At 41.0% G+C, this 16,027-nt stretch overlaps 1 protein-coding gene across 1 annotated transcript in view; it reads left to right on the plus strand.

Moving 5' to 3' along the window:
• EXOC2 (exocyst complex component 2) overlaps window positions 1-16,027 on the plus strand; it is a 149,562-nt gene that overhangs the window by 3,680 nt on the left and 129,855 nt on the right. The window lies entirely within an intron of this gene.

The raw sequence follows: 16,027 nt of genomic DNA on the forward strand, positions 1-16,027 counted from the left end.
ATCTTGCTGATAAAACACAGAGACCTCCCGGAGAACAAGTTGTGCCTGCACCACCACTCAGACCTTGACAGGTCCTCCCCCCCATCACAACCCCATCTCCTCCCCCTGTATCTTTCCTGGTGTTTCGAGGGGCACAAAAGGGTGAAATCCTGCTCTCATGAGAGGCAGGGAGCATTGCAAAAAGGGCAGATGAGCAGCAGTAGGGTGAGATGGGCCTCTCTGTCCTTTCATCTTCCCCTTGCCCGCCCCACACCTGTGGGCAGGGGAGGGGGCGAGAAGCCCCTATCACCACCCCATAGCCACAGACAGTGTGGGGAAGTGGAGGCCGGGGTAGAGCTGCAAGCACGGCGTAGTGGGATGAGCTGGCTCGTGCTCTTGGCTGGGTGTCACCAGGCACCAGAATGTGCCGCTTCCCAGCCGCACCTCGGCCCGCAGATAAAGCAAGCCGAACGCCTGCCTTCAGAAGAGGGTTTCTAGACGTACCCCCAAGGAGGAAAAAGGAAGTTTTGAAAGGTGGGATCTGAGCAGAGGAAGTGACTCACGGGCTCAAAGAGAGATGGGCAGCCGAGGGAGGCTGCAGGCGCGATCCCCGACTGTGCAGCGCCGTGGGAAGCGGGGCGAGGAAGGAGCCTGGGGCTGGAGGAGACGGACTTTGGCTGTGGCCGTGGCCCTGTGCTTGCCCCCTGGCCGCAGGGGTTGTCACACGTCCCCTGCAGCCATCTCCTTGGAGCAGCACTGTGGCTGGGTGCTGGCACGCCTGGAGGGACTCTGGCTGCCCTCCTAGCCAGGCCGCAATAGTGACTGCAATTTGGGTGAAGAACAAGAGGTTTTTGTCCTCGCTTTACGTTTTGTGAAGAGGCGCCTTTCTTCGCTTTAAAGCACTAAAAGCAGACATGGGTTGGATTTTATGAGGGTTCATGAGAGATGTGACATGAGAGTCGCCTCTGGGACTTTTGCACCAGCCCTTTGCAGAGTTCCTCTGGGAGGGTAGACCCTTCTCCACCTGCAGGATTCCTTTTTTATCTGACCGAGGCTTGAACTCTTTCCCTGCATCATCTTCTGCACCTAGGTGGTTGTAATCTGTGCAGCCTCTGTGAGAATGAGATTTCTCTCCTAATGAGAAAGCCCTAATGGTCAGGACTTTGTGAAAACTAAACGAGGAATTTCCTGGCTTTCAAATAATTTCCCCCCTTAATTATGATGTTCTTATAATATCTTTTTTTTTTTTCTTTTTTTTTTTAATTAGCTGATCTCTACTTGATCTAAATAATAAACTGGCTACAAGTTTGCTGTGTCTCCTAGAAAGGAAGTGAGGACAGAAATAACATAATGTTACCTTTAGTTCCTTCTATTTATTTACTTTTCATGAGTTGTCCTATGGGCCAAGTAAGGTAGATCAGATGAAAGTGCTTTTTCTGAATGTTGAATTAGACCCTTTTGTGCTGAGATCAGGACTCACAGTGTTACAGGACTCAGTCCCCACTGTCATTGAGATGTGTGCTGCACAACTACTACCAATCTGTTTTCCTGGCTTGTGCTCTGTGGCATAGACTAGTCTCCTTGTAATGTGTGTATAAAGAGAATTGCATATTAGTTCAGCATTTCAGGCATTGTTTAAAGCATCTTCTTCCCCAGAGAACTACAGAGCCAGAACTGGGAAAGAATGATTTCCTCCATCGCTGAGGTCACAGGAGTGGAATTAAAACAAATGGCAAGAGCTCAGTGCAAAAGCTGAAAATAATGCTTTACAATCTGCAAAAGCCGTAGGTAATCAGTTTGTGTGACCACCAGAACCAAAGCATCACAAAGACACACGTTTTCTTACAGAGAGCCTTAGCCAGTTATAAGTTGAAGCTTGATTTGAAAAATCTTGTAATTAAAGCCTGTGACTATTCATCAAGGGAAGGATGTATGCAATGTGTTTTTTCTTCTGCGCCCAGAAAAAGAGCCATGTGTTATAGAGCCTTCCCCAACAGTTAGCAAGAGCTAAAATTCAGTTCTTGGCTACAGCAACTTGGAGCTTATCTAATCTCAATTAATTTTATTTGGCTGATTAAAGAAACAGTGGTTTTATGCATCAGGTCCTGCTATCATACATTACCTTTTGACCATCTTCATCTTAGGCTTTTGTGTACTTTAAGCTTTTTGTTTTCTCCTATAAAACCAAGACTTGGTTCCTGAAGATATTGACCTAGGCAAGTGCAAACAAATTACATATATTATCCACTGTATCATTACGCCAAACTTCTTGAGCATTTCCTAGTGTCTACTTTTGTTTTGGTCAGAGCCCTGTTGAACTTCTGGAAGAATCTTTACAACCAGTAACTCATGGTAAGGGATCATGATTTATACTTGATATTTTTAGCCTTTTCTGGTAAAAGTGCCTAATCATTCAGTCTGCTAAGTCTATTTGGACCATCTGCACAGTTAAATACTTTCTTTGTATTCTAGTCAAGGTAAAATTTAATTACCCCAGTGACCAACTGATGGCCAAATTGGTAGCAAGTCATACAGTAAGTCAGCCCAGATTTGGAAGGTCGTCTTCATGACAGCCACTACGATCACTAATATGTAAGGTGTAGACACTTGTAGACCTCAGTTCTTCATGGCATTGTGCTCCTCATGCTTCCATCCAAATAATCAGCCTTTTTTCAGTGATTAACATTGTCCAGCATCAGCACTTACAAGGGAGTAGACCCTGGTGGCTGTATGAAGCAGCCCCTGATGCCATGCTGTAAATAACAGAAGTTATGTTTTCATGCAGGTGATTGTGTTACACAGAGGCAACAGTGGCATTTAAAAGTATGTTACTAAATAACAAATGGTATTTGGCTGCTTACAACATTTCATCCACATCTCCAAAATGTATCTTCCAGCATACTAGAACTCTCATGAATTTGATTAATGACCAAAATTTAAAAGGGTCTTCCACAATAGTTCTACTTGTGGAATATAAAATACCCTAAGTAATTGCACACAGCCTTGTTTTCCTCAGTTTGCTTGAATATTATTTCTTAACGCAAACTCAGCATGGATAGAATTTTTAAAAGTAGTGCCCATTACACGAAAACAGCAACAAAGCACTGAATCCCTTCTCTCTCCATTGTTTTAGCTGGTTTATGTACATCACATGTCACTGTCCAGAACTTTGCATCTATGTAGATCTCATTGAATCAGATATTCCTATATTTCTTTGAAACATAAAGGCAGCTTAATTCTTATTTCATTTTTTCAATGTCAACCCCACCATCCATGTACTTATGAGAGGTTGTGGGCTCCCTCTGGTGGTGTTTGAAAACCAGAAAATCAGTAGAGGAAAAGCTTGTCAGCGTGCACAGACATTTATATAACATAACTCAAAAAAGCAGTAGTGTTGTGCATAAGAAGCTGTTAAATGTTTACAGAAGGTTGCACACCTGATTTCTTCTCCGGCTGTCACCTGCTTTTATCGTGACATTTTATTGCTATATCTTGAGAGAGGAGAAATGCATGCTGATCTATCACACAGCAATGAGGAAGGTAATTCTGCTGAGATTGTTTCATTAACAGTTTCACCAGCAAAATGTGTGTATTAGTTCTTCACTTCCTTGTAATACTGTGCCAGATTTGAATGGACTCTGTGGCTATTTCCTTAGAAAAAGATATCACCACTTTTTTTTTTTTTCTTGGCAGTTGCTGTGCAAATTAATGATAACGTAAATGGAGATTAAGATTTCACTTATAAATATTATTTATACCTGGAGGCTGACAGGGACACAAAAAGGAGAACGTTTTTCAATACATTTCTCTTTCTCCCCTGGCTCAAATACGTGGGCATGCCTGTTGCTGGTGAAAGGAGAACTCCCATAGGAATGTTCTGCATTAATTCACCGCTAATTACAAACATACAGAACATGCAAGGTGAAAATTGCTCTAATCATGTTCTGCTTCTGCAGAAGTCAGTGCTGGCCTGTGGGCGGTCTGATGCTGGCTGCAATTGCAATTCCGGCATATGCATGGGGCCGAAGCCCAAACACCACAGCCGTGATGCTCGCTCAGATGCTTGTTGCATATCTGCCACTGCTGGAGTGCATGGGCAGCCTGGTGGTGATGAGAGCCCAGAAATGTCTCTGCACAGCCCAGAGGGACAGCACCCTCACCCTTCACTATGATGAAACTCTAGGGCTTTTTTTCCAGACTGGTTGCATGCCAACCTGGAGAGGAAAACAGGGAACTATCCTTTATCTGCAGAAGTCCAGAGTTACCATGGTTAAACTTCCTTATAGACCTTATTACCTTCCAAGACAGAAAAGCTGTTTCCATTGTATTCGATATATGCAAAAATTGTAGGGAGGGAAAGAAGGGGAGGAGACTAAGACTTGAGAAATAATTCTACCTGTGCAGAGGTGTAGGTTTGTGTTCCGAACAGCCTTGAATCACTGTAATTTTATGTCTAATTTTATCCTTGTGTCCCATTTGATTATAATTCAGGAAACATCACTTGCATTAAAATAACATTACTTCTACATTTTTAAAATTTTGTTTGTATTAAAAAGACATTATTGGATAATTTGGCCACTAGCCATAGGAAATTGCCATTTAATTTAATATTACAGTCAAATTTGGAGGCAGGAGGAGACTCCACATCAGGCTGTGTCACACAATAAAAGATGAGCAAAATCTAAGCCCCTTGACAAAAATTGTGGTGCTCCCATTTTGTTCCATGGAACAAGGATTTTAACCTTAATAACTAAACTAAAAGTCTTGTTCAACTCTGTGTGTGCAGTTACATTTCTAAAATCTGTGAGTAGTTTCCATCACGTGACCCAGTGCTTCCTGGGGTAAGTATGCAAGTGTTACAGACTTTAATTGGGAAATGTGCCTTTTTGTTTTAACCATAACTTTTACTCCAGCTAAGGAATTTGTTCAATAATGACAGTCTCTATCCCAAGCGCCAGCAAAGGGCTCAGTCCTGGAAGGTGCTGAACATTCTGGCTGCCATCCATCAAGGCACTTGGGTATGTCCTTAACCTTAAACATGGGTCTAATCCCCAAGACTCCACTGAATAGAAGCTTAAAGCACTCAGTACCCTGCAGGTGGGACTCCCAACCCTCTTCTTCATTGGTCTTCTGCAGGGCTTCCATAGTTTTGTTATAGTAATATGGTAAGAATTAAGCCAATGGCATTTAAGGCATTGTTTTAAAAATATTGCACAAAGATAATACATACTGTATCCTACAGTAGATCAGCTTTCAAACCAGGAAAATGAAGTTTTCTGCAAGCTTCAGCTCCTTTGTTTTTTCATACAATAGGGAACACTCTTGTAGCATCTTACGTGGTTTTGATTATAGTATTTGTGATTCTTCAAATATTTATTCTTCAGCAGTTAAGAAACTTGGTGAAGGGGAACTTTATAAACATTTATCATGGATCAAGTGTTCACGTGGAAAGGAAATGAGGCTTTCTATTCCTATAGGGAAGCAGTACCTTTTCATAAAAGCTGTGGCCTCAGTTCAGCAGAGCATCTTGATTCAGGACAATGACTGAGCCTGACAAGTTCTGTAAAAGCTGTTCAGAGTTCTCTAAACAGGCAAATGCTTCCCTGAATTGAAGCCTATTCCATGTAGCTGCCCATGAATCACTCCAGCAATATTAGATGTGCCATTCAGAGTTCACAGCAAGCAGTTTGCCAGAAGACAGATGAGGAATCTCTCCCTTTACCATCTGAAGGGTTTGTTTGCTTTGGAGTGATTGGCAGTGGTGTCATGTGAAATACCACCAGGCAAATTCCATTTGATTAAATAATTATCACGTATGACCAAAAAAATGTACCACGATGTGTGAAAACAAATTAACCTTCCTCCCCCTCGCCCCCCAAGTTCTCCCCACTTCCTTCCTTGCTATGTTAATTGCTCTTTCACAGGCAAGCAGCACAACTCTTGATTTTAAGCTAGAGAGGTTCCAGGGTAGGCAAGGTACTTGGAACTTCAAGTATTCTGCGCTGATTGAAATTTTTACAAACCCTATTTAAAATAGCATCCCCTAGAAGAGTTGAAAAGTGCATCCTTATCAGCAGGCATGTTTTGGGTCCCAGCTCGTTTTCTGTGCATTCAGTCCCACAGAAGTTTTCCTATGGGAGAGGCTGGGACCGCAATGAGATTATCTGCATTACGAGGGAGAAGCAATGAGGGGCTTTTTTTTTGTGGCTCGGCTTTTCCAGGCTCTACCTGGGCAGAATTCCCAGTGATGAGGGCCTCCTGTGACACTGCGGTGCCACCCACAGCTGGCCAGCACTCAGCCACTTGGGTAGAGGGAAAAAGGCAGCAGCTGACAGAGAAAGGTTGGCTGGATGTTTTATCTGGATGGGGCTTTCTCTCCCATTCAGTTTCTTCCCTTTTTCATTTTGTTCTTCATGTTTTGGGCACTTGCTTTCAGGATTAAGGTCTGGTGCAGCTCCTTCTGCTGTCAACTGGAACCCTTCCTCTGACTTGCAGAAAGGGATGCGTTGTCCAGTTTCATGCTTTTAGCTTTTCAGTTTCCAAAGTCCTTTGTCCAACCTTTGTCTGACTCAGTCATGGGTTATATTCAAAATACCTCTTTGGCTGTGAAGGTTGTGTTTTAAAAAAAAAAAAAAAGTGTCTCATTCCCCAGTTCCGTGCAGGTCTGTTTGATTGGGCAATATTTCTGGATTCAGGGCAGATCAGCTCTGAAAGTGGCCTAACTCCACCCTGGTCAGTATCTCTCGGTGGCATCACTTGTTGAAACGTAACGATTCTCATACCAGCTTCCCAAACTTGTGAGGCTGTTGCTATTTCAGGTGGCTTAAAAATATGTGCACAGTTTGTACTTTGAATGTTTAATAAGCTTAAAACATAAAATATATAATGCAGCTTGAACTTTCTAGTGTTATTTCATCACCAAAAAAGCAAAGTCTCGAGGCTCCACGATTGCCTTTGTCAGAATGTAAATTCCACTGTGTAATACCCAGGCTGTATGTTTCAGGAAATCAGTATTAACCTATTAGCATGCCGTTTTCCTTGGAGAGGAGCCATCTTCACACTGAGCCTGTATTCCTGCCTCAAACCTTCCTGTCACTGTTCCGTATCCACGACCCAGCCTAAGGCTGCCTTTGACAGTTCCCGAGCCATTTCCTGCACACTGCACTAGCACTAATTGAAAATTTGGGTGGCCTTGCTTATTTATTTTCATGGAATGTAGTGGGTTATATTTTCATGGCACTTTCTCAGCAGTGCAACGTTTCAATTTCAAAACCGCTGCAATATGAAGAGAAGTACCCCCCGAAATTAAAAAAATAACGATAAAAACCAGCATACCTTTGATTAATTTTTACAGTAGTTCTTTTGTAAAAATATATAATGGAAAAAGAATTCGGTGTCGCTTTTGTCCCTCAAGATCAGAGGCAAGAGCAGCAACTTAAATACATGTACAAGACGATCACACGCAGGCAGAATGAGGCATGAAAGTTTAAACGCACAGATGCCATGGAAATGAAAAGATAATAGAGCGTGTATTCTTTGCAAGTCTGGCAGAGTTCAATCGCTACACAATGCGTGTGGAGGGAGGAGAGAAGAAGCCCCCCCTGCCCTCTCCAGGCAAATTCCAGCTCCACCAGCATGTAGGCTCGGCCCTGGCGCTATGCTGTGCCTCCCTGCGCCGCTGCAGGAATGTGATCCCACTGCAGCCAGGGTCACTGCGTCATCCCTACCTTTGTGCTCCTAGGTGCACGTGCTTGCCTATGTGTGCCTGCCTTAGATGTTAAGATTCTTCAAATGTTTTCCCCAGCCCCTCCCCAGAATTGCGGCCTTCTGTCGTTCTTCTCTTGTTGCTTAATTATTTTGCTTTATTGCATTTTTTTTGTTCAAGAAATTAAGGTTAGTGCAAGAAGGTCAACATTAACAAATAGCATCCTGCTTGTTTTTTGTTTTGTATTGCTCTTCTCCTCAGTACACTAACTGCAACTATTGAAATTTTGGGGAATCATGCTTTGATACCTTAGATAAAGAAATCTATAATGAGAAATTTGCCATTAGGATGCTGATTTGTGTCTTAGAAATTATTCAGAGGAAGAATGAATTGAAGATGGACGCAGTTCTTACCTACAGGCACATGCCTTCAAGGTTAGCAAACTATTTGAATTTGTAGACATCACAGAATGGAGAAAAAACTAGCGTCCAAAAGGAAAATATATTATTTTTTTTTAAAAGGAAATGTCTGTTCCTATTTCTGCATAATCAGGATGCCACTTTGTGGTTTTATCTACAACTGAAATTTTGAGATTTTTTGGTCAAGCACCAAACGTTTACTTGTAAACAAGTAAAACACCAAAATAAGCAGGGTGTTGTTGTTTTTAAATAGAGAAAGTCTGAAACCAAAAAGTCATCCCTATGATTTCCCCATTTCCACTTCATTCTTTAGAAATTCTAGATATCCATGCTGGGGAAGTTCTGACCTGGAGTGGACCTCTCCAGCCGGTTCCAGTGCTATTTCCAAACTTCCTCCCTGTCCATTTCCCAGGGAAAAAAAGGTTGATTTTGGTAGTTTAAAAAATGCCTCCAAACTAGTGGTAGAGGAGCAACCTATCTGAGTGTATTTTGTGTGTGCCCTGTCACAATTCATGGTGACTTCTGTTTCAGCTGGATGTTACAAAAGGGATTAAACGAACCTTTATATTTACAGCTGGTTAATTTTGCCTTGCAGGTGTGAGCAGTAATCAAAAATAGGGTTTAAACGGAAGATGGGTGCTCCCCCAGCCCCATCTCTCCTCACTGAGCGTTTCTGTGCCTCGTCAAGGATGCAGCCACCCCATCGCTTTGGTGTTGGCACAACAGAGGCACTTCACAGGAAGGCAGGGAATGTATAGCAGGCACAATGGGCACTTTTAAAACTTGGTCTGCTGCCCACAGAGAAAAATTATGTTGCATAATCTCCAGAGCATCACATGCTTTAGAAGATCTTTCGCTTGTTCCTTTACTGTTGGTGAAGGCAACACCAGGGCTGTTGGGGCTTAGTGGTTATGCACTGGAGGAGAGAGCTGGCATTTTAGCTGTAAGATACAATCCTGAACAGTAACTAGCTGCTGGCTATCACATTCACAAATGAGCACTGTTTTCATATTTTTCCTGCAAATACCCCTTTTCAGAAAATACCAGAATTTTTGGTAGATTGTGACGGATGTTGTCTTTAACTACATCTGATAACTTTTGGAAATTACTCTAATGGAAATGTTTCTAGCCAATTTTCACATACAGTCTTTTTTTTTTTTTTTCCTTCTGTTGCTAGAAACTGCTAAAAAAAAAAAAAAAAAAAAAAAAGCCACCCTTCTTTCTTGTGAATTTGTCTAATATTGCTGTTTGCTGATAACTGAATTATGACATGGTTCCTATGGGGGCAAATGCAAAGAGACCAATGTGAAAGGCTAGGCAGTAAATAGCAAGATGGACTCGGTGTATCTTGATAAAAGTACTGCTACAATTAATGTTCTCACAGAGGCTGTAAGGCACCTTTTGAACTTGCCTAAGTGCATCCAGCCTGTGTAAAGAAGGACTGACTGTAGCACCACAAATAGCATCATTTCTGGTAGGCACTTATTTAACAGCTTCTTCAAGGCTTCCAGTAAAGGAGGTTCATTCCATTTCCCAAATAACCTGTCCCAGTATTTCATTGTTTCTAGTGTTGCAGGTCTTCCTAATGTCTGACCTGAATGTTCTTTGCTATAGTATCCTGCTTATTGTCCCATCCCTCACAGATATTGAAAACTGGCTCTTAACCACTGCAGTGGGACTTTATCAGGCCATCAGAAGCATGTGAATAGTGCACAAAAGTTAGATTTGGATGTGCAAAACACAATATAATATCTAGTAGGAACAGGACAGAATATTTTTTATAATTGTATTCAGATATTGGCCAAAACGTATGTTTTGAAATGTGTGTTTCGTGGTAGGTTCTGAAAGTGTGATAGGCACCTGGCCCTTTTGGAAAAACAGCCTTGAAATCTGTGAGATGCTCAAGGAGCTTCATTGCTATGATGAGTCCCGCTGCTACAGCAGGGAAAGTCGTGCAAATAACGTGAGTCAGGGTCTTAACAGTGGGCAAAACGGGGGTTAAATAAGGCTCAGTCCAACCGCTCACTGAAGTGCATGCTTAGTTTAAGTATTTGAGTTTAGTTCTTTTGGTAAAGTGAATAATAGACCTGAACGTGTTTTAAAGTTAATGGGAATGCGTAAGTGCTTTCTTGGATCACAGCCAGAGTGCTCAGCACATTGCAGGGCTAAATACAGATTTAACAGTCTAAATTTAGGGCCCTGTGTTTTTAAATGCTAACCAGTGTTCTTTTCAAAAATTTCTGTGGAAATTGCTGTAGACCTGAAGTCCAGGCCAAACACCCCTCTCATGTAAATGCACTTCTCCTGATAGTCTTCCGTGTCTAAAAATAAGTGACAATAAGAAATGCCGAAGACTAGAACTGTAGTTCATTAAAGTCAAATATTGTCAGGTATCTGGGTTTCAGATCAAGCTGTCTGATCTGGTACCTTTGTGCATTTATGGCATGGATCAAAATCTACATTTTAATACTAATTGCTTGTCTGATACGTTAAAACAACCTTTTATCTCTAAAAGAAATTCCATAATTATACCTAATTGATGTAAAATGCAACCTCCTGTTAATGGCATACAGTTGTGATATTAATCTGAACATAATTATCAAAAGTTAATTTTTGGAAGAACAATTCTCCTTGGCCCAGATAGCATACTGTAGCTAACCACTTTGTCATTCTTGTTCCCTTTTGCCCAGCCTTATTTTTTTTTTTTTTCATTTTCCCTCCCTTTTTCACCATAGCACCATGACAGGTCAGGAAGAAGATAATGACATGGAGGAATAAGACAGAAGAGAGAAGGAAACTTAGGCAGGAAAAAGATACAGCCAAGAAGGGTTTTAGAAATAGATGGAATGCTTATTTATGTCATTAAATGCATACCAAAAAAAAAAAAAAAAGGGGGGCAACCATATCATTTCCTTTAAAAATAAATGTGTTTTTGCAAGAGTGTATGAGATACATCTATTGTGTAATCAGCCTTTGTTTATTTACTATTATGTATCGGTTGTCAAATAACAGTCCCCATTGTACTACATATGGAACAAAAGGGATCTGGCCCCAAAGTGCTCACAAAATATGTCCATGTGCCTGCAAGACATTGCACATGCCCATGAAATTACAAAATGATAGGCATGATGGTGAGCAAACAATGGCAGTAGAAAAACCCTAGGTGACCTCAGGCTGCTTGTCACATCCTCTCTCCACAGACATGTGCTACCAGAGCCTTGGAATGGGGCAAGTATGGGAAGCACGTGTTTCCCACTGGATTTCACCAAAATGAGCTTGGTTATTAAATAAGAGGTCTTTACTATGCTATCTGGCTTTCACTAGGGCACACCAGGAGGTGCTGACTGCTACCAAAGCAGAGGGATGCTTGCCGCCCCTGGAGGAGAGCTGGGGTGGGTGGGCGGGCAGCAGGACGTGAGAGCTGATCTCTGCCCTCACTCGACGCGATCTCGGAAGTCAGAGTAAAATATCTGATGAACGGCTTTTCCCTGCTTGTTCCCAAAAGCCAGGAAATGACAGCAGTTGCACCACAGTTTGCTCTTGTGGAAAAGTGGGATGGAATTTTGGAATTTCTCCTGGACTTCCAGGGAAAGAAAATGCAAAATGGTCTTTGAATTATCTTTTTATCAAGGCTAAAAAAAATTAAAAAATAAAAAATAAAAAATGTGGCTTAATTTTATGTTGCTTTAGGTTTCAACTTTTTTTTTTTTTTTTTTTTTTTTTTTTGTATCTGTCATTTAAAAATACACACAGAAGATAAAGGTTGGTCCCAAGAAAGATTCAAACTGATGCAACTTAGTTGTGACACCCTTGACAGAGCTGTAGTATACAGCATTCAGTATTTTTAGCTGCACAAAGTAGAGTAATAATTTGTTTCGTTGGTGCTGTTTAGAGAAACAATGCCTCTGGGTCAGTAGTGCACAGATTCCTTGGATAAGCCTTGAAAGGGAAGAATTAGGGTGGTGTTAGCCAAGAAAGTAAACCAGTGACAGAATTTTGTGTACTGTTGGAAATCGTTGAAAGTGCAAAAGACTGTATTTTTTGTTTGATGTGGAAAAACTGACTGTACGTGTTCTGGAAGGAAACTCAAAATATTGTGTGCATTAATTTGTATGTTGTTTCTCTTGAAGCATACCAGAAATCATCTGGGGGCAAACACTGATCAGTCCGTTGTTTCTTTCTCTCTTGCCTTTCAGCAACGATGAATATATCATAATGAGGGTTTCTGGCTGAAACTCCTAGATAATGGTCAAAAGGCTGCAAAGGTCAAAGAACTTCTTTCTGTACCTACTTATCAAAATGAAAAAAAAAAAAAAAAAAAAGATTTGTTAGAGCAGACAGGGAAAGGTTGGGTTTGCTCCTGGTTCAGATCTCTGATCTCTGCCCCAGAAGGCACCTCTCATATGAAAGTAGCCCTCTTGATTTCAATCAGGCTTAAAGTTAATTAAACATAGAAAAAAAAAAAAGGAGTTGGTGAATTTATGGGTCAGGTAGCTTTGGTTTGTGGAAATGATCAAACTAACCACCTGTAAGCATTAGAAGAAAATAATATGACTAAAAACTAACATGGATTTTTCAAGAACAAATCCTTTTAAACCAACCTGATTTTGTTTTACAGTAAGGTAATAGGTGTTATACAGAAAGAAGCAGTGAAACTTCACATATCTTCATTTTAGAAAAAAAACTTGGCAACGTTCCTCAAGAATAAGCAAAGACAATATGGTCCAGATTGAAAATCCCATGAGGTTAGAGGAATGGCTGGGGAAGCGTTAGCAAAATGGCCTAATATCAAAATGGAAGGATGGATTGGAAGAGGTTCCTCAAGGGTCTGTCCTGAATCTGATATTAATTATCATTGTTTGTTCATTATCTGAAGAATGGAATATAGACTAAGCTTGCTTTATTTGGGGAGAACAGGAAGAAGGGAGCAGCTAGAAATACGTTATGGAACAGAATTAGAATTCAGAGTGGTTTTGACAAAATGGAGAATTTTTTAAAGAAATTTTACAAAGAGAGTATTCAATAGGTGCAAGTGTATTAGACATAGAAGCATCAGTTCCCCGGATACAGGAAGGGGAAAAGTAAACAGGATTACAGTTGCACAGGAAAAATGTAGAGTGAATCACAGGCTAAACACGAGTCAACATTGTTATGCTGTTGTAAAAAGGCAAATTGCCATATGAGGGTGTAGGAACGGGAAGATAGTGCGCAAAACAGGCAAAGCAATCATCTTGTTCTGCTAAGCCATAGTGTGACTGCAATTGGAGTTTATCCTTTTTAAAATGTTTTTCACCTGGAACAAGCCAGATTTGGGGCATTGCTCTTCCAGAATGATGTTAAGTGACTGGAGAAATGTAGAGCAGAGATCAGGCTTGATGACCAGTCCTGAAAGGGCAGAACATCAGGCTGCTAATGGGGCTGTTTTGTTTAATGAATAAAAGAACATAATGGAGACAGAGCCTTAAAATTTGCAAAAGGCTGTTAAAGGGAGGGAGCAAACAATCATTTCTCTGGCCCCAGTAAGGACAGATCTTTCACAAACAGACTGAAATTTCAGCAGGGAATACTTAGAGTACACATTAAGAAAATCACCTTTAATGATAAGGGTATTAAAACACTGGGAAATATTGCCTGAGGAGATGGTAAAAGCACCATGCTGGGAAGTCTTTAAGAACAAGATTGAAAAAGTGGTTATGTTATAGCAAAGGAATAGCCGATCCTGTGTTGGGGCACGGAAAGGGAGCAGAAAGGTGATTCTTAAAGTGATTTTCAGCCGTGTGCTTCTTAGCTTTTTTTTCTTCCTTAGATTTCCCTGTTTATAATATTCACCTCACAAGCTCAAACAGAAATAGGGAGAGGCCTAATTTTGATGTCCATGTGTCAAAAAAGAAGGGCGATAGCTGTAAGCTTGAAAGGATTCAGAAAGGAGAACAATCCTGAAAAGGCAATTATACAGTGCAGAATCAAAGTTTAATCCAAGAGCAGGTGAAGGAGTAAAGCTGTATTTTATAAACATCTTCAAAAGGAAGATACTTCTGTTAACAAGAAGCAGGCTTGCAATGGACAGATGCTGCAGCTAGATGGATTTACCTTTTCAAATAAAATTTGTATTTCTATCAGTTATTTTTCACACGGTAGGGTAGCATGGTACATGTTAGGGTAACTGCTGAGAAATCCTCAGAAGTGCAGTGATGCATTCACAGTTTCTCCAACTCCCTAAAATAAGATGAAAATGTCTCTCTAAGAAGCAACTTCACAAAGAGCTTGATGTGGGAATGGCTGGAGGAAATTCTACAGCTTTCAATATTCAGGTTAGACAAGATGATCATAATAATCTCTCTTGGCTTTCATATCTGTTTACCCAACTTTGTGGAGAGATGTAATGTTTACAGATCACTGTCAAATCTGCATAAATGGATTAGAAAAAGGCATGAATGAGCAATTACTTTTGTGACCTCTATGAGGTATAATACTTACTATTTACCAGGTCATTATATTACAACTTGTCATTTCTTTCCTCAGTTTTAACAGCATAGATTAATCTCTTTAATGGCATCTGGAGTTCCATGGAGTAATATATTTATATTAGCAGCATTATGTATGACAGCAAATATATACTATATACTACGGTATATACATACTATAAGCTACATATATGGTTATATATATGACAGCACTAGTTTTCCTCCTTTTGTTCTAAAGGGATGTGTGGGGCAGTGTTTCTGTTCTCCAGTGGGTCAAATCTGTAGTCAGTCACTGTCAGCTTTGTTCTGGAGTCACTGAAGGGGTAGGTGATGGTTACCACATGGTCACTGCACATCAGCTGGGAAAACCACCCACAATAGATTCAACAAAGTGCTGCACACAGGAAGCCCTTCACTGACAATATTATCCAGGGCTCCTGCAGATCACAAGGGTCCTGGGTGCCACTCTTGGCAACAGCAGGATTTGTGTATGCGGATGCCTGTGGATGAACCCACATACACCATCCCTCAGGCTCCTGCCGTCACAGAGTTTAGTCTGGTTGTGCTGTTCTGACAGGTTCCCTAGGACCAAGATCAGCACAAAAACACTGCCGAGCAGATGGTTTAAAACCCTAGATGGGGAGTCTAGGTGATATTTCCAAAGGCACAAAGGTCTTGCAGCTTTTTCTTACGTTAGCTGACATTGGGGTGTTGTCTCTTCTGAAGTTCAGACCCTCTCTTGATATTGATTCACCTTTTTACAGTATTTGTATTTACAGCAGAGAAGAAGATGCAGTCAGCTCCACAACAAAACTTCAGCCCGACTCTGAAGTTTGTCATTTATCTAAATCTAAATTCGGGGTTGTTTATTACAAAATATTCCAGAAAAACATCTCCCTTTATGCACCTCTTAAAGTCAATGGGCTTTTTAGGCATAGGTACCCGCTCAGAGAGAGCATCTGGCAAGGCTTCACCCAGGTATGTGGAGTGCTGGGTGGGGTCTTCAGTATCAACCAAACCTTTCAAAGTAGTGGTTTTATTTGGCACATCTGATGACAGGCTTTTAATGAGAAAATACAAACAAGCTGTCATGAAGGAAAAACATCATCTTGAAATGGGTGGCAGCGGGTTATACTCTTTTTTTTTTTTTAATGTGATGCCAACTTTACTTTTCATGGAGGATGGACAAGCAAGCTCTTTCTGCATCAGGTATTAACAGAAAACCACTCAGTCACCAGCAACAACTTTGGAGGTAATTAGAGAAAAGAGTGGCACCAAAGGCTCTCATTGTTCCCCAGGCAGATGCCGTGTGATGATTTAAAGAAGCTAGAGGAAAGAGTCAGAAATGAGCTGTTTATTCATGTACTGAGATATTACAGCCTACTAATATAACTTGGGCAGCTCTCACTTCTGGAAAAACAGTGAGGGAAATGACATTTCTTTGCCATAATGCTTTTTAT

Source organism: Anas acuta, chromosome 2 (genome assembly GCF_963932015.1).
Source record: "Anas acuta chromosome 2, bAnaAcu1.1, whole genome shotgun sequence".
Classification (NCBI taxonomy): Eukaryota; Metazoa; Chordata; class Aves; order Anseriformes; family Anatidae; genus Anas; species Anas acuta.